The following is a 19,036-nucleotide window of genomic DNA, read 5'->3' as shown; positions in this document are numbered from 1 at the left end:
CACCCACCACAGAAACTTCCCAAACACCCAAGAATTGACTAATGATAGAAAGAAGAGTGTAAAATCCAAAATAGAAACAGTTGAATTTCCTACCAAAGGCAGCAGTCACTGCTAACCACATTCAGATTCAGAAGATTTGGAAATGGAAGGAACATGAAACATTTGCTTTCTGCCAGACAAGTCAGAAAGACATGACCAATCATGCATGATCCTTAACCAGCAGGTCCTGCACTAGTCCATTCAGATCACCTCTTCACAACATGGTCAAGACAGGACATTCCCCCATGTTTAGATTTACCTCCTGGACTTAAGCACCTTGTGAAAGCATGACAGAAAACAACTCCCTTATTAACAGAACTAATTTCATTAAAAAGAAATTTAATAAGAATTCCTAAAGTTTCAAAAAACCTCCTGTTTTTCAAATAAAATAACAAAATGAGGGACATGTTGGATTCATATTACCCACTGCAGTTCTGTGCACCTATGTGAATTTTCAAAAATGCTCTGTTAGTGACCACACTGGAAAACAGAGGAACTCTTACAGAACTACAATGGTCTTCTGATCTGCAACACCTCAAAACATCTCAGGCTTCCTTGACAACAGCTGAGATCTCTTCACTGAGCAATTATGGAACAAGGCAGAAGACTTGCCTTTACATGAGAGAGAGAGCTGTAGTTCTAAGGTCTTGCAAATGGGTAGTGCCACACAGGAAAGAAACAGAAATTGAGCAAAGGCAGTACACAAGATGAAGCAAGACTCCAAAGACACCCAAAACATAACAGTGAATCTTGTTAAGCAGGTGCACACACAAATAAATCCTTGTGCTAAACAACAGCACTGAATACAGACAATATTAAGAGAATTAAAAAAAACCAAAACCCAACCCAGAACCCAAACATAAAAGACAATACTCAGGTTGCCATGAACAACTAAATAAAATCAGCTTTTGTGCTGAAAGTAAGTATATTAATTAAATAGAATGAATCAAATCAATGGTGCAATTAGCTCTGGAGCAAATATAAAGTAGTATTTTTGAGCATAATCTGAACAGTCCCAACTAAGTTCCAGAAGCACATTTCAGGATAAGGCTCCTCCATGTCACATCAATCAAGCTACACATGTTGGTGCTGTGAGACATCAAAAATAGCACTTAAGGAACAGAGTGCAGCAAGCAGTGCTCAGCTAACAAACCCTTCAGCTCAGCTGAGGAGCGAGAGCACCTTTGTTAACAATTAACAAAACCAAATCTCTGAACAACATGGACTTTGCTATGGAGATATATTAACTTTGAATCTAAATCTCAGATCCAAATTATGCAGTATTTTGGATCATAAGCTCACCAGACAACAATGTAAAAACAAAAATAAAAAAATCTAATGAGAATCTTTTCAGGACACTCCTCAACCTGTGAAGAGGTTTGTTTATACAAGTGAAGTTCAAAGCAGTCAAGCAGTTGCACTCTGCTCATTGCCAGATGGCTGGGATTTTTTTTTATTTCATCTATCTGTAATGCAGAACATGCTCTCACATCTAAAGCTTAACACAGTCATGAGTCTTCCCTTCACACACTGGACGGACATCTAGTGCCAGAAGGAAAATGTTGAGAAATCAAATTGTTTTGGTTTGGTGGTTTGTTGTTTGGGTTTTTTTTCCTTTACCTCAAATACTTCAATTCAATACTCTATAATGAGAAAAAGGTTTCTTATGGTGTAAAAGAAGATAGGACCTTCTTCTGTTTTGGTCAAAAAAGTAGATATGAATTAGCCTGGAGGATATACTGATAGTACAGCACAGCTCCTCTAAAACACTGGAGCAATTCAACACCTGCAGCAGGCAACAGAGCCAGCTCAGGTGTCCTTTCCAAAGGAAGCCCAGCAATAATCTAGAGATCTTGGTCTGGGAGCTGCTGTCTTCAGTCACAAGACTCTTGTACTGTGAGGAAGGTGTGCAGGGCCAGTTTACCAAGCTGCACCTGGGATGCCAGGCAGGCAGAAGCAACAGCTCTGATAAACTCAGCTGGAACTTCCTGGGAAGCCAGGGCACCTGGAACTGACCATCCACCAAGCTGTTCTGTTAAATCTGATTATTTTGTTTCAAGCCAGTTTTGTAAATTACCAGCTTGTACCCTGTATTAAAGTGGTTTTGAGACATTAAAGAATCCTGGAGTTCATGCAAGTTGTCCTAACTATTTTGTGGCCAAACATGCATTGGTGGCACTACTGAGCATTTACAGAAAGGGCTAGGAATCAGCTCATTGCTGGAAATGTTTCCAACCAGACACTTGTATTCTGCTAACTCAAATAAGAAACTTATCTTCTTTGTGCCAAAGTAAATTCCCAGTTGCAAAACTAGGTGAAAAAGCAGGCCTTCACTGGTGATCACAAGCCAAAGCCATCAGGTTCAATGGCATGTGTTACTATCCAGTAAACATTTAAGTACTCAGCCCGAGTTTAACAAAGCTTCCCAAAACTTCCTATGTTGTTTGCATTGACCCATGCATAGCTATTTCAATTCTCCTTACTATTTATTCCCCACTCTCTTTAATTTTCTCCACCAGTAAAAAGAAACATGCTGTCCCCATGGCCATTCTAACTCCAGATGCTGTAACTCAGCCTAATTTTAAAAGATGCTGGATGGTCTCATAGCATTTTTACAATCTGACAAACAGCATCTACAATTTTAGGTTAGTAAGAGTCATACACAGTTACAATCGAACAGAGCCAAGCAACTGCAATCATTTCAGGCCTTTCCCAGCTGCAATTTTCCCTGGAAGTGTAAAGCTTCCTTTAAACAAACAACATGTAAAAATAGCGTGGCATAGGAGCTACAAACACAAAGGAAAAAAAAATACAATTCAACATTTTAAACTTCAAATAAACAATATTTTGGGGTTCCATTTGAAAGCTTTTTGCTTGTCAAATCAGAACTGAGGTGTGCCATCAGAAAACTCATGTTCATCTACAGATCCATGCTAGGCAAACTGAACTGTGCAGAGAACACATTTTTTGTCCAGTCTGACACTGCCCCCACTGCACCAGCTCCCACTACCTTGGAGGTCTGAGACCTTCCTTGGTTCACTAACAGCAGACACTGATCTACTGATCCAGCAACCAAAACCTGAGATAAAGCAGCTTACAAAGCTGAAGGAGTGGACTAGAACCACCCCAGAATAATCAGCACATGCATACAGCTGGGAGCAGGAAGGAAAGAGGGAAATGGGAGGAGAGCTGTTAGAGTAATAAAATTTCAGCCCCAAAAATGGCATTATTGAAAGGCCACAGACATAAAGGGGTTGTTTCGAAAATGGTGATACAGGTTTCAAAGCTCATTAAAACTGTCCCTACAACAAAGTTTTCAGAGTAGAGTTTCAGTGGGAGAAGGGGAATAATTTCTCTAGATTAAAAGAGCCTGCCATTCTACAGAAGAGTTCTGAGGCTCCACAGAGTTGCCTCATTATCCTGTGCACAGAACACTCGAAAATACTGTAATAATATTGTACAAAGTATTTACAATAAAAGCCTGCAAACTGAACAGCTGTTGGGACACAAACCAGAGTTGAGAGAGCAGCTAAAGCTAACCCTGAGGCTACTGGGAGGGAAAAGTCCCAAATCCCAAAGAAGTCAATGTACAAGCCATGACTCCAGAAGCAAGGGAGGGAGCTGAGGGCAGACACCAGGAGGATGCTGCTAGGGCTGGGTCCCAGCAGCCTCAGTGTGAGCATGAGGCAGTGTTAACCCTGTTGGTGAGAAACATCCCTTTATTTTGTGCACATCCTTGTGTACAGAAAGTTACACCTGACCAGAAAGAAAAGTTAATTTGGCCTAGTTTAGCAAATTATTGAAACTCTGCCAAAGCATTGTCCAGAAGACACAAGACATAGCTGCTGGCAAGTTGCTGCTCTCAGAAATTACAGCCTTCCAACGAGTTGTTTAACTTCTGTGTTAATTTTAGGTTGCAGAAAGAGCAAGGGCTACATAGGTAGAGCATAAAGGCAAGAATTGTTCAGGCTTGGGGAAATCAGACTCTAGACACATCATGACAGATGTCCTGCCCTAAATAGCAGCAGTAACGTTCCAGTACTTGAGAACCCAGCTAACACTCCAAAATAGTAAAAACTATAAAACATTGATGAAGATATGATAAAGCTGTTTTAAACAGCAGTAGCCTGCACTGCAAAAAAAAAAAAAAAACCCAAACACTTTTATCACTGCAAGCTTATGTGATTTGCTATATCCCCATCCACCGTCCTTTCTTCTGTCATTAAAAAAAATAATGTGCCTGTGTAATTTGAGTTCTACTCTTGATAGTGTATTTGAAAGGAACAAAAACTAAGTAAAACTTAGTTAAGAAAGGGTTTTACGTGCAGTTTGATTATAGCTTGCATACTAAATCCAGAATAGGGATTTGAAAAAAAAAATATAAAGAGGAACAGACTGAAAAAGACTAGCATAAAGAAAAAGAGGGATGCTCAGTGAAGTCACAGAAGTAATTTTTCCAGTCACAGCCTGTGGCACACATCACATACTAGAGGTGTACAAACCCTGCTGACATTGCACATGAGTGTTCCAAGGAGTGCACACAAGCACAGGGTGTGTCTGTGGATGTGTGCACTGAGTGTCTCTGCTCCAGGAGCTGCCCCACCACCAAAGGCAAGTTCAAGCGCACCAGTTTCAGAAACCCTAACAAAGCAACTCATCAAACAGATTGCTGTATTTAATACAGGGATCATGTTCACTTGCTGCAACTGTCAGACTTGAGGGGGTAAAAATAATTGAGCAATAAAGATGGTCTCAGGCTTGAAGGCATTTGAGAAGTATCCAAGCCCCAGCAGCATGCACAGGGACTACAAGTGACTGGAAACATCTGAGCAAGTGATCTTCTGTTTATCAAAAGAGAAGCGTTTCTTAGAGCAGCTCTCCTGAGGCCACACAAAAAAAAACCCAAAACCTAGAACATTCTGAACATTTAAGACACAAAACTAATGACTGTTTTACAAGAGTTAGAAGTTTTCCGCAGTAAGAATTTGTGGTTTCCTGTGCAAGGAAGAATGCCAATTCATACCAACACGTTCATGGAAAAAGTTTTTTCAGGGCTTCCTTAAGAAACAAACCTCTGTAACACCAAGATTACTTGCTTTGTTTCAGAGGTGACTGGCATGATTATAAGTTCTCATATTGGTCTTTGCATAAGAAACATTCAATGAAGTCATATTTGTTTTATTGGAAGGCGCTGTCTTCATTTGTATGTTACTCCAGGAGTCTCACAAGTCATCATCACTTTTGAAGGCAGTAATAAAGGTGCCCCATTTCTTTATTGCATTTGGAAAGATCTTTCAGCTGAAGTTCAGCACAAAACCACTCTCATCCCCAGCTTCCTTACTTCACACACCTATACAGGCCTTTTGGGGTTTTGCTTTTGATGTCAGCAGCTCCTTGCTGGCAAACACCTCCCGGGAGTCCGGAAAAAGCACGTTCAACCAAATACTGCTTTAAAGATTTATTTTAAAGGCTACTAGGTCCTCTAACAGTAAGTCAGAGGAAAAAAAAATCACTGGTAACTTCTTTTTCACAGCACTCAATCTCTTACTGTAAGGCAGGTTAGGTTCCCAAACCAGGCCATGGAAATTTATATCTCACCTGGAATGTTTCATCTGCCTTCTCCCTGCCCACACAAATCCCTTCAAGGTATCTGTGGCTGTACTATCCCAGCAGGGTACACCACACAGTGCACTTCAGACATGAAGTTTATTACAGAAGTATAAGCAGAGCATTCCCCTCTTAAACCACAAATTTTAAGAACCTGAAATGCATCCCTAGCAGTAGTTAGCTATGCTATAGTTTGCTTTTATCAATGTAAGCCCTAGAAAATTGTTTAACTGGGTTCAGTGCCGCTTAAATTCAAAGTTAATTTTACTCAACGCAATTTAGTTTCAAGCTGAAAGAATTAAGCTTGCATTCCATACCAGGAATCCATATAAACAACTCCCTTTCATACACCAGGCCTTTGCCTGCAGTAGGAAGCCACGATTACTTTCCTGCCAACCCACAAAAACAGCACAAAAATAGGCATTTGCATGCAAGTTGTCGAGTCAGGCATGCAACAAATATTATGGAGATGAGACAAACAAGTGTATTTCAGGAAAAACAAATTCTTTGCCTGTCAACCATTGGCACTCTGCAGTACAGCAGGAAGGAAGAGGACGGGCCCAGGGGGAGCATCCAGAAGAGGTTTGGTGCAATCCCATGGTCAGGGTGTTTATAAGTTCTGGAGAGCCTTTACTCTCTGAGCTTTGCAAGGGTCAAGTTCTGTACAAATTCCTTTGAAGTAATATTTGTCACAGCATATACTTCAAACCACAAATGACAGAAGATTCTGACTAATGTAGTTTAAGCCTAAAGCAAGATCTAAAAAGGAATACCTCAGCTAAGTTTTGGGAAGTGGGGTGGGAGAAGAAGCAGCAGTACTGGAACTTTTCAGCAGTTTACAGCTAAATGCTGATTACAGACGAGAGCACAGCCTCACCTGCAGCACACAAACGAGGCAAAGCGCCCAGAACTCAAGCAGCTGTAACAGGCAACCCTAACAACAGAGCCTAACTAAGCCAGATCCTTACTGACACACATTACCTAAGTAAATATATTGTTTTCTTTCTGTAATTTTGTTCATTATTGCAACTTTTGCCTAAGCAACCTTCTTTCAAAGAATCTTTTCAGTGATAGATACAATCTTGTGTGGTCTCTAGGGAGCTGTGCACATGGCTGATAAGCTACACATAGGGCAGAGACTTGAGCTACACAACCTGTGAGATAACAGGCACCCAAACTCACCAGTGTGCAGGACAACCCACACTAAGAGCTACAATAAACACCCTGGAGAGAAATAACTTAGAGTGCCAAAGTTAAAGATCATCACTCTCAAAGCTTGCAGCTTAGTGAAGAAGCTCTGTTAGAGCCACTGCTCTATTTCTGTCTTTAAATTGACACATACTATAATTTTTAGTCCCAGAGAGCAGTGGAAGAATCAGTGGAGTGAGGCAGGCACAACAGCACTTAGCACTGAGCAAAGGAAATCATTAACAACAGCAAAAGGAAACAAAGTGGAAGGGATTAATTCAAGCTACATTTTCAGAACAGCAATTTTTCTGCTGCTAGAAGTGCTGCTCTCTTGTGCAATCAACAAGGTCTCCTCCTTCATTAAGCCTTAGAGTTTTCAGCTTTCCTGGAGTTAAAAGGTATTGCATAGACAGACATGTCTTTAAATTGGCTAGGAAGCCAATTTAAGTTTAGAGGAAACTTTAAAATAAATATTTTCCCCTGTAGAGGATGGAGCAAATTTCAGCCAAGTTAAAAACACTGGCAGAACCTTTCATTTGAAAGAAAGAAAGAAAAACACCTAACAAAAAGCTTTCTCAAATGCTTCATTTTTATGCCTTCCCAAAACATTCACCAACTTCATTAAAAACAGTCTCGGGAGGTGGGTGAGATTGTAATCCCTTCCTTTTCCCCCTCTATTATTTTAAACATGCTTAGCCAATTTAAGGCCATTTAAAAACTTTTCACTTCACTTCCCACCACGTTCTGAAAGAAATATTTCTTTCTCCTAAAGCCTTCAATAATTGAACACTAATCACTAATCAGACACTGTCTTCCTCCTCTGTTCAACTGAGGACAAACCAACACTTCCTTACTTTCTTACTTCTCAAAATGCACCTCTCCCAATCTCCTCCATGTCCATTCCCTAAACTCATTCCAAAGGGGTTTAGGAATTAATCAGCAGCACTTTAAAAAGTTAAAATATTGAGACGTTCTCCCTAACTTTCTGTGTGACAGAAGTTCCTTCTCCATTCCCCACCTCTCTCCTCCTGCCCTCAGTATCACACTCAGTTGTTTCCCTCTATTTTTGAAGTGTGGTCAATCTGCTGTTCTGAAAGAGAAACTCTGTTTTCTAAAGAACTCTTCATACATGTAATTATTCAATGCAGAACTCATGTTCATTTCTACATTTTCTGTGTTAGCTAGACATTTTAATCTAGTATCTATCACTCTGCCCAGCTAACATAACTATGTATCTAATACTACCACTTCAAACTATAAGCCTGTATTTCTGCTATGATTTCAGATAAATAAAGATTTAATGCTCCAACACTGACTTCGAAAAATTAACTTTCCAGAGGACAAGTGCAAGCATCTAGCCAAATAGTGTTCCAACTTCTTTTAAGACACTTCCATTAGAATGGAAAAGTTCAAACTCTGAGCTATTTGGAGATATGAAAAACAGATCCTGAAACATGCCACCTTAAATCAAGAGACCTTTTCTATGGTTTTGCTTTTGTTTTTACAGGTCAAAGCTCTATCATGAAGGCAGAGTCATCCCTGCATAATTTAGGTAGTGTTGATGTTTAACATGAACATGAAAGCTACAACCAGCAAGGATAGAGCAGGCCTGTTGAAACGGTGGGGAAAAAAAGAGGTAAGAAAAAAGAAATGTATTTACAGTCACCTGGAAATTTCCTCTCTGAATAATAGGGTATTCAGGCCAGTTACAATGGGTAACTTGGACCCTGGGGCAGAGGCAGTCTTTCAATATTTTCTGCAATCAGGAGCAAGAATGAACAAGTCATTCCCTTCCAGGGTCCTTCACCATGAAACAAACAGCAAAACCATGAAAAAACAAATTTATATTTTTCAAATATAAACTGCATTAAAAAATATTTCAGGTGAATACCTGATTTATCCCCTTGTATGGGAGTAAGGCATACTAATCAATGGCACCAGCTCAAGCCTCTGAAAATTTTGCTTTATCACTATCTTTAGCAGACTCTTGCAGCAACCAAGGATACACTCCTCCTCACCCCAAGTTTCAAACTGACAAAACAGGTTAAGTGGTTAGAATGGTAACTTTAGTCATGAACAGAATTATCTCCTTTTTCCAAAGGAGCTAGAATTTACTCTGACTTCCAACTTCTGTATCTCCAGGCAGATAGCTATGGGTTCAAAGCTGCAGTAAAGAGGAGTTCAGTCACACAAAACATTTTCCAGACATTTCCTATCACTTTCATGGCAGGGAGAGCAGGATGGAAAAGGCAGGTCTCAGCCTGTGGCTCCTCACCTGGACTCAGCACTCACTGAGTTCAGATACAAGATATTGCAGAGCCCTGTTCCGTCCTTGACATCCAGTCTGAGCAGTGCTGCCACTGAAACAAAAGTTCCCAGATTCAGTAAACAAAGGGCTGGCTGACAAGAGAGCACAGGATGCCTTGTCCAACTGAACATGGTTCAGAGAAGTGGTTAAACAAATGAGCTGTTGGCATGGCTTTAAGGCACACCTTTCTGTAACCCAGCTCTTTCGGATTAGTTACTGCTACAATCTGCGGCTCCATACGTAAACACAATTGGGTTTCGTATTTGTTTCAAATTGACAAAACAAAGCTTTTTATGCGGTCTGTTCAACTAGTGACAAAGAAAACTTCTAACAACTTCGATGTGGGAAGAACAGCCTGCTTTTGTTTTAAGTCCATTCGAGCAGGAGAGGGGCTCGCAGCATCTAACATTTAACAAGTCAATTTTATCTCCACTAATACTTAACACCAGAGAGACAAATGCAGCTACAGTTGCCTGTATTAAGCAGCTGGCAAGCTCAGAGATGGAAAAGTTGCAGAACAGCTGGGGAATGCGAGACCCTTTTGAACAGGCTGCTATATGATCCAAAATAATGGTACATGTTTACACACAACACAATGGCAGCAACAGCCAAATGCAGGTCTGGCGAACGGACTACAGCTGCTCCTTCCCTCAGACAAGCACAGCAAGCAGATAAAAAGGAGTTCATTTTCACAAAATATGGCTTTCATCTTAAAAGGCAGCAGTCTGAGCTCCAAAATAGACAGCTGACCCTCCAACTGGACCAAACTGTACAAGATTCTGTATGGGAAGTCGCCCTCTAAAATAAGTCTGGATTAGGGTCACAGAGCTTCCCGAGCTGCTGCTACTTTACCACAAACAGTTTCCAACCATGTGTTACTCAGACTAACAGGTTGCCATCTAACTTACAAAAAACCTTCTCTCAAGAGAGTATTCCCCAGCTAGAGTTAGGAAGACAGCCATTTACAAACTCCTAATGTAGACTACACAGAAATCAGCTTTCCACTTCAGAGGAAGACGCTGAGTATGCTAGAAAGGAGGGCTTGAATAAACACGAGCTTTACATCCATTTCTATCTTTTTTACACTGGTGTTGCACATAGGTGTAAAAGTGAGTTGGCACCTGAAGACAGCACACCCCACTGCTCACCTAGACAGAGGGGTGGCCCTTATTTCCTGCCTACTTATGCAATAACTGATAGCATGTTGCAAGGAGCACTCGCTTGTTTCACAATTGCCATCTGAGGATGAAATTATTTTGTACGAGACCTTTTACAAAAATTGCATCACCTTATTTCAAGAGACCTTCCCAGTTTTCAAGCCTCAGAAGCACAGTATCAGTGGTACCATCTGTCTTGCTCAAGACAAACCATGATTAATTAGTGCTAAGGAACTGGCTTAATTAATATAATTAATTAATTAATATAATTAATATAATTCATTTATATTGTAACCACATCAGGCCTAATTATGACAGGCACCAAAACAGAGTTAGTAATGGAGTGCTTTGACTCAGTGCAACTTGATTAAAACTATTGTAACTCAAAAGAAATATTTTTTGACTGAGAGAAGCAGACAGCATTGAAAAACCTCCACTTCTACTTCTTCTGCCCATGGCCATTGAAGTTACAACCCCAGTTAGGAGCCACTCTGAATAGGATGGTTAAAACTGGACAAAGACAGAAGACAGCTGTGATGGCAACAATAACAGATGCAGACACAATTTTTAACTTCCTCTGCTTTTACAAAGAAAAATGCCACTAACAGCCATCATAGAAAGTAGGATTTTGAAATATGGGTTGTAAGACTACCTCATAACTAATGGGACTCTGCTAATGGCAAACATATCTCTCAGCACACTTAAGCAACAAAATGCCACATCTGTACACTTCAATTTCCAACTTCAGATAAAGAATTCTTCCTAGTGAAATTCATTTGTGAATTAAGCCACATTTGTCAGGAAATTTCCCATGTTAATAAAGAAGGAAAATGGTTGAGCCTTGAATCATACTCACAGAAAAGGTGGTTCCTGTACCAAAACAGAACTATGCCAGGTACCCCTCCTGCAGTCAAAGAAGGGACAGGCACACTACCTTCAAATCCTACCATCTGTAAAGGTAAGAGCACAGGTTTGCTTTTCCTGCTGCACTGACAGGGCATGGATATAAGCACTGGGAGCAATGGTTTGTATCCCCAAGGGACCCCAGTGAGCTCCAGAGCCCCATTTGCACCAGGGGCTTTTTCTCCAGGGTCTGGAACCTCTTCTGCAAGCCAGATGTACCCAGTCTTGAGCACATGCCACTACTCCAGTGTCTCTAGAATCTTGTTCTCAAAATAAAAAATTAAGAGTGGATGCTTAAAACATTGCAGGATGTTGGATGAGTTATGACATAGCAAAGCTGGGCACAGTTCAGCAAGCAGATGATGCTTAACTGTTACAGGTAATGCACTGACAGTCAGCCCACCTGAGCAAGTGATATGGGAGTGATCCAGACCATCCATAAGATCACTGAACCTCTCCCAAACTACTCTCTGTACTTATCATACTGGATCACTCTTTCAATCAAGCTCACAATAATAACCAAAAAAACAAACCCAAATTTTAAAACCCACAAAAGAACCAAAGAACTCTAGTTTCTTATCAACTAGTCTCCACCAAAGAATTACTGCTTTAAAGGAGAAGATATTTATCTTAAAACTTCAATACTGTACTTAACAGGTACAGACAAAATAAGTGTACTTAGAAATCATTTTTTGACTCCACTCTCTTCCTTTGTAGCCAAATCATATACTGTAACTTATTTTCAATTAAAAGAATGAGAATTTCTGTGTGCATGAATGGGTGTGAGTTTCTGTATTTCTGAGAATCTTTTTTTAACATGCATTTCACCCATGGATATAAACTTGGGTATTTCACAAGACAGTTAATTACCACTGGTATTGGCCAGAGAGGAACTAAGAAAACAAACATTCTAATAGCTTATTCCTGGTTTTACTATAACTGCCCACAGAGGTTGTTTTAGAAATTGTTGGGAGGTACATCTACACCAAAGTGTACTTGCCATAACAAAGATTTGCCTCCATGTAGCTCTCCTGACAGCCGTGTCCCAACAGGCTCCAGATCGTTCATGCACATACCACGTATTGTTCAAAGCAGCCTTGCTCTAAGCAAGATTAAATACCTGTTCAGTTTGAACTGTCCCAGTGCCAGGATAAACTACACTAAACTAGTTCAGATGATTATCCCGCTGGGCACCAATGGCCTTTGAAACTCCCAGAACCCCAGAATCTGCTGCTTCTGGGAATTATGCCAGGAGCTGTGGGATAGCTCTCCACAGAGGACATTACAAATTAAATATTTTAGAAGTGTGCCTGTGTTTACAGGGAGCAAGGCTGCAGTTCAGCATATGAGTCAGCATGGTTTGCATCCACTCAGAACTGAGCAGTGCAGTTGGGAACTATAAATTTTCTAGCATAACAAAGGGTGTGAAATGATTCCCCCAGGGGAATACAGGCAGGCCGCACCTAGCAAGAGCTAACACTCACCTGAAGACAGGAATTTTGTTCAGAGCTTTACTGTGAAAAAAAACATGACTTTCCTCTGGTGACTGCAGAAGGTTCTACACAGGATGGACACTTTGGTCCTGCCTGTATCAGAGAGGTTTGTAACGATACCATGGCCAGATAAACTCACAGGCACGCACATCCACGCTGGTAAACAACTCTTTAGGCATTACAATTAACTACTTTCAAGTGAAAGCTGAAGCACATTTCCTATCAGGATAGCAAATCAAAATTTTAACTGCACCTCACTCGACACAGTAACATGTAACAAAGCCCCCACAGAGATAAACAAAGCGGAACTGAAACTGAGCAAACTACTCTAAAGCATCTCACCATGCCATTACCTACGGCCAGATGCATTTAAAGACCGGACCAAAACCCTTTTATTGCAGCCTCAGGGGGCAGAGGAGAGCAGGGTGACATCTCAAGCCTCTCACTGTCCCACCAGGGAAGAACAGCTGTCAAGCCTGTGCTTGAGGAGCGGGGCACATTACCACTATTCCTTCCCAGTCTCCAGAACAAGCATTTCTGTCTCATGAAGGCTCCAAAAGGGCCATAAAGCAACCAGGACTGTTTCTCTGAAAACTCAGGCTGGACCTGTGCCACTGCTGGTTACACAGAGCCAGCAGACAGCCCATCCTCAGCTCGAGCTGCACTTCCAGGTGTGAGGCAACAACACCTCAGTGTAGTAACACTGCACACAGCTCTGTTGTCATGAACCTCTTTAGCCACGTGCATCAGTCAAGAGTGGTTTCAGCTTTCCGGTGGCTGTTGTTTTCATTTTGAACAGATGAGATTAAGATATTACAGGCTGAGAACATTCTTCAGTATGATACAGTCTGGTTTACTCTTCCAGAAACACATTTGCCCATTATAAAAATAACCAGACTTGTTCAGAACATATTTCATATCAGAGGGACTGCTTCACAGCTAGAAGAAGTAGGTACAAACCAGGACAAGAGTAATGTCTTTCAGTACATCAGATGCTATCTGAGCTAGGATCAGTCTATGATGACACTTGTAACCATCAAAGACACAATATCAAAACTAAATGAGTAATGTTCACTTCCTATTTTCATTCCCAGGCTTCATGCTGCTGCCCCCTGCCAAGTAATAAACTTGAGTACACTCAGTCTTCGAAAGACCACTTAAGCCTCTCTTAAAAGAGTCATAATCCATGATCATGATCCATCAGACTGCAAGAAGTGTTATTAGTAGAATGGATGCAAAGTTGTAATAAAGTTGTCAGTTCTGCAGCACTGGGTATCCACGCTCTATGTAAAACCCTACAAGCACTGCACTGATAACCATCGGCATACCCTACTCATTCTTCTCCTGTTAATCACAATATCACATTGTTTCCCCCCTTTCTAAACGTCAGATTGTTTTCTGGAGTTTGGACAAGTCGGGGCAAGCCAGAACCCCACCGCTGAGCCATTTAACGTGAGTACTCAGTCTCTCCAAACCAGTTCGGGGGCTCTGGGCCGAAGCGGCTCCGTGCGCCGCTCAACAAGCGCCCTGTTGATTCTGTCCGCCTTTCCCGGTATCCTACTGAGCTGCAACGAGCCAGCATCACCGAGTCCCTCTTTCTCTACATCACACGTGCGCGCTGCTGCCGCCGCCGATGCCTTTCCTTTTCCAGCTGAAAGAAGAGACAAAACTCCTCCAAACATTTCTCAGCCCCGCTGCGAAGCGGCCCCCGCGCCTCGGGCTGCCCCGGAGCGGCCCCTGCGCCGCGCCCCCCGCTCGCTGCCCCCGCGGGCCGAGCCGTCCCCGCAGAGCCCCGCTCCGCCGGCGGCCCCGGCTGCAGCCCGGCCCCGGAGCAGGTGCGGAGAGTGCGGGGCGAGCCCCGCATCCTCACGGGCTGCCGCGCCGGGAGAGCCCCGAGCGGAGTGACAGCGCGGCACCGGCGGGAGCAGCGGGCGAGTTTCGCGCGGCGCCTCCGCCGCCAAAGGCGCTGCCCGGGAGCGCGGGGAGCCCGCGGCGCCTCCGCCAACGGCGGCAGCGGCCGTGCCCGGGGGCAGCGCCCGCGGAGAGCGGGGCGACAGCGCGGCTGCCGCCACTCACCTCGCACCCGGCGGCTCGGGGCAGCCGCTGCCTCCGGCGACCTCGTCAGTCCGTCCGTCCGTCAGTCCGTCCGTCCGTGCCTCCGGCCGGTCGGCGGGGCGGGGCGGGGCGGGGGGAGCGGCGCGGCCGCGGGGGGCGGGGGGCGGGGGGCGGCACCTCCTGCCGGCGGGCGGGGCCGGGCGGGGCCGAGCGGGGCCGGGGCTCGGGGCTCGGCGCTCGGCGCCCCCCGGAGCGGCCCGGGAGCGGCGGGGCCGTGCGGAGCTCCCGACCCCGCACCGCACGGACCGGACCGCACGGACCGGACCGGACTCCTTCCCTCTCCCGCCGCTCCTCGCCTTGAAGGAGCCGCGCCCGGGGCGGAGGGGAGCGGCGGTTTTGGGTCCTTTTCCGGCCGGAGCGTGGCCAACAAAATCTTTAATTGTTGAAAGGAGAGCAGGCCCAGCGAGAGAGCTCCGGTGCGGCAAAGGGCAGGGAGGGCTCGGCGCCGTCACTCACGCACACGGTGATGGGTGGCTCCTGCGTTAGCAGCGTTTCTGGACAGCGTTTCTCTGTAGTGTACGTTCAGAGACACACCACTGTTCTCTTTATTAACTTGCACGACCTCTCCAGGCTGTCTCAGCCTGATGGAAGAGTTTGCTCCTGCTAGGATGCAGCAGACCCTGGAAGACCTTGGGGAGAAGGCTGTCTAAAGGAGCAGTTCGATAAATGTCCTGCTCCTTCCCTACTACTGGGGCCACATGAGATAGAAGTTGGAAAGTCGTCACCACATTTTATTTAAAGGGTGACACTTTTTTCCCTCGGATGTATTTATTTAAAATCAAGACATCATCAGGAAGGTGGAGGAAATAACACGTTACTGGCTTCACCTCTGATGCAGCGAAGGTGTTTGTCCACACAGTAAAAGGGAAACATAGCATTGAAACTGACTAATATTAAACATCCCAGAGAGCAGAGTCTTTTTATCTTCCTTTCAGTCTTTTACTTTAATCAAATATTTTGTAAGTGAATTACATCGATAATTCCAGACCTGCTTGATCAAGACTTACGAAGCAACCTGTAATCTTATCAACAACACAGAGAGAATAATCAAAAATCTAAAAATCATTTGAAGAATGTGTTAAACCTTAGATAGAGGACACCCAGGACCAAACACAATACCATGCTTCTGTTCCATTCAGCTGCAGAGAAGAGCCGTCTTCTCTATATCTGTGTGAAGTCTGTGCAGAGAAGCAGGAGAAAATCTTAAAGTGTGTAAACGTGCTGAGATGAGGCAAACCCAAAAAATTTCCAATCAGCACTCAACAAGTATTGTACAAGGCACACTACAAAATCTCTCTGCAGCTTTGTGCCTTAGGTGAATTCAGAATGAATATTGTGGGCTTAGCTTGAAACATCAGTGGGCTCTATAGCTTTGTGGCAGGGAGAATTTTCTTAATTGCAGGATAATGATGTGGTGTGGGCACATGCCTTTTGCCAAGTGGTTATGAATTACTTTGTGCAGATACATGAAACCCACATCAAATAGAAAGCACAGACGTGTCCTTCCATTTTGAAGGAGAGAAGGAAGAAAACTACTGTGGAAAGGAGGTCAAATATAAATCATAGCAAGGTTAAAAGCCATGAATTAAAAAACTGACCTTGAAAATACAGTTTATCTTGCTGCCTTTCAAGAAAATTTGTCCTGTTGTTCAACACCCCTATTTGAAACTATCAAAGGCTTATCTTTCCTTATTTAAAAAAATAGCCAAAAAAAAGAGGCAGCACCATCTCGCTAGAATTGTCAAGGTTTAGAGATGGAATTCTGATTCTGAAAAAAATGCCCTTTAACATAGGCCCGAGAGAATTGTCTGAGGGGACAAAAAAGTAATTGGAATGTTAAATTTGCTTTTTCTGTAGATGACATGAGGCTGTTATTACTTATTTTCAAATATCAGAATGGTTTCTTGATGGAACTTTTGTAACTGAAAACCTGCAACCCATTTAACCAGAACTCTGTTTTCACCCGAGCTCAGAGCTGATTTGTGTGTCTGGATTTAGCTTTAGGCACAGTCCCTGCCATCTTCTGCCAGAGACTTTTCTCCTGCAAACTTAATCCATGATCCAGATACATGATTATTTCAAATTTACATTTCAAAAGGAGTAAAAGATTGATTTTAATTCCAAGGGAGAAGAGGGAATCACAATGATGTTGTCTAATCTTTTGTTCCCAGAAGAATCAGCAAAAAATTAACAGTACAGAAGAACTATAATTTGGGTCAGACTAACCATTTTAATCCATGTCTGCTATTTTCTACTCTTTTTTAATGTGTCAGACATAAGCATGTTTGATTTATGACAAGAGTCAAAAACATCTGTACTTTGGGGCACAAGCAAATACTTATTTGAACAATGGGCTCCCTGGGGAGGGATATAGAAAAGAAATGACATTTTTTTGCAAATAATTCAATGTTTTCCACTCCATAAAGTATTTTGCTTTGTTTTGAAAAGTGTTCTGCAGAAGACACAATGACTCAATCCATTCTAAAGAAGTCCAGCAACTTTCCCCTTTATGTGACTGTGTGCCTGTGAGCCATGGTAGCACTGGGGAAATGCTGATACCGTTTGCTGGCCTTGGAGTGACCCACGTGAAAGGAATTGGTGATCTTGGTCCCATTGGCAGCATACAAGCATTCACATCTTAAAAACATTTGGGACCAGTTGGCAGTCTGAGGCCTTGGCTGTACTGACTAGTAGTTCTGATTTCAGGAATTGTTTTAACTTGTGGTAAAAACCCACCGCAGATCAGGTTGTGCAAATTGTGATCTGTACTGCCATCCGCATCAATGAAGGCTGATGTGGGGATTAGTTCTAATTGCAGATGAGGTTGGAGGAGAGGAACCATGTTCTGAATAGTTACATATTCTGGATCAACTCTCATGATGGGCTTCAGTGGTTTATTTGAAGTTTTTCAGGAAAAAAGTGTAAAAAATATCAGAAGATCAGTCTCTGTACCATTTCTGTTCAGTCCTGCACTGGCCAGAGATTCAGCTCTGTAACCAGATGCTGTGCTCTATGTGCATTGACATGATTGGAAACAGGCTTGAAAGTAACTTTTAAAGTCACTAGTAAACTTCTCAGATCTCAGTAAGCCAGGTCTGGGAATGAATGCTGTGCCCTCTCCTTTGAAACCATGATCTTGAATCCAGACATCTCTGCACTCGAGGGCCTTTCTTGCCAAGCCTTGGAGCTGACCTCTGTGGCTGAGCACAGTCGACACTCTGTGACCACTGTAGAGCCCAGTGTAAACTCCTAATGTCAACAAAGAGGCCAGAGCAGAGAGACAGAAGTAATGTCAGCTTGGGTGAGGTTCTCACATATAGAGAAAGCAGAAAAAAAATTAAAAAGTAACAATCCACATTTCAGCTGCTCCTCTAAATGAATATATTCAATAATGTGGCAGTCTAGTAGCTTTCTGTGCCTGTGGTAAAACTATGCCAAACTACAGTTAGAAAGCCTAGGGTCTTTTAAAATAAGGTGTGAAAAACTCTGTAGCAAGTGTAGAATTTTAGAAAAGAGCCAAAGCCTCTGTCCACCCTCAGAAGAGCAAAATGACAGAGCTCTGGCAACCATAGCAGCCACCCCGATTTATTTACGAGTTCCTGGAGATGGTCCAGTGTAATTATGGGCCTGAACTCCAGATCAGATTCACTTGACATTTGAGAAAGTCTGTGGAAAAGCAGTAATAATAAACTGATAATAACCATTCATCTCATAAGCAACAAAAAATAAAGAGAAGAGAAAGGGCAGGTGGGGAGAGGGGGTGGCAATATAATCCCCAAAAAATCTCCTGTTTGTCAAGAGATACTTTCAGTACAAACTCCCATGTATTTTCCAAAAGGAGCTGTGGAGAATGTTGGAGTAAGCCCTGCCTTATGTCTGTGCTATTGCAATTATTACACTGGAAAAAAATGAAAATAGGGGGTGCAGAGGAAGTCGGGATAAGTTAGGACAGCAGTTTCTACAGGTGGAGTACATATTTTGTGGTCCACATGGCATTTATACAAGCATACTCATCACCTAAATCATCTTACCAAAAAGCTGTTGAGTTTGGAAAAAGATGTTTGAAGAAACTGTGCTGGAGCATATGATTTGTTTTAAATTTCAGTATAGAGATACATTTTTTGTGCTTTACTGTTGGTCTCTGATTCGGCTTGTTCATTTCTCTGTATAATATGGATGAGTACCAGGGTTAAAAAAAATCTTTGTATGTAAAAACATCTGAAGTC

The 19,036-nt window shown here is 42.8% G+C and overlaps 1 protein-coding gene across 1 annotated transcript in view; it reads right to left on the bottom strand.

Moving 5' to 3' along the window:
• Positions 1-14,864, bottom strand: part of SVIL (supervillin) — a gene marked incomplete at its 5' end in the record, with an annotated part of 133,447 nt that extends 118,583 nt beyond the window's left edge. The window contains one exon of the mRNA XM_084207189.1: positions 14,772-14,864. The remainder of the gene's footprint in view (positions 1-14,771) is intronic.
• Positions 14,865-19,036: the final 4,172 nt, after the last annotated feature.

Source organism: Fringilla coelebs, assembly GCF_963513975.1.
Source record: "Fringilla coelebs genome assembly, chromosome: 1".
Classification (NCBI taxonomy): Eukaryota; Metazoa; Chordata; class Aves; order Passeriformes; family Fringillidae; genus Fringilla; species Fringilla coelebs.
Note: the sequence above shows the minus strand (reverse complement) of the source record. Positions and strands in the feature narration are given on the sequence as shown.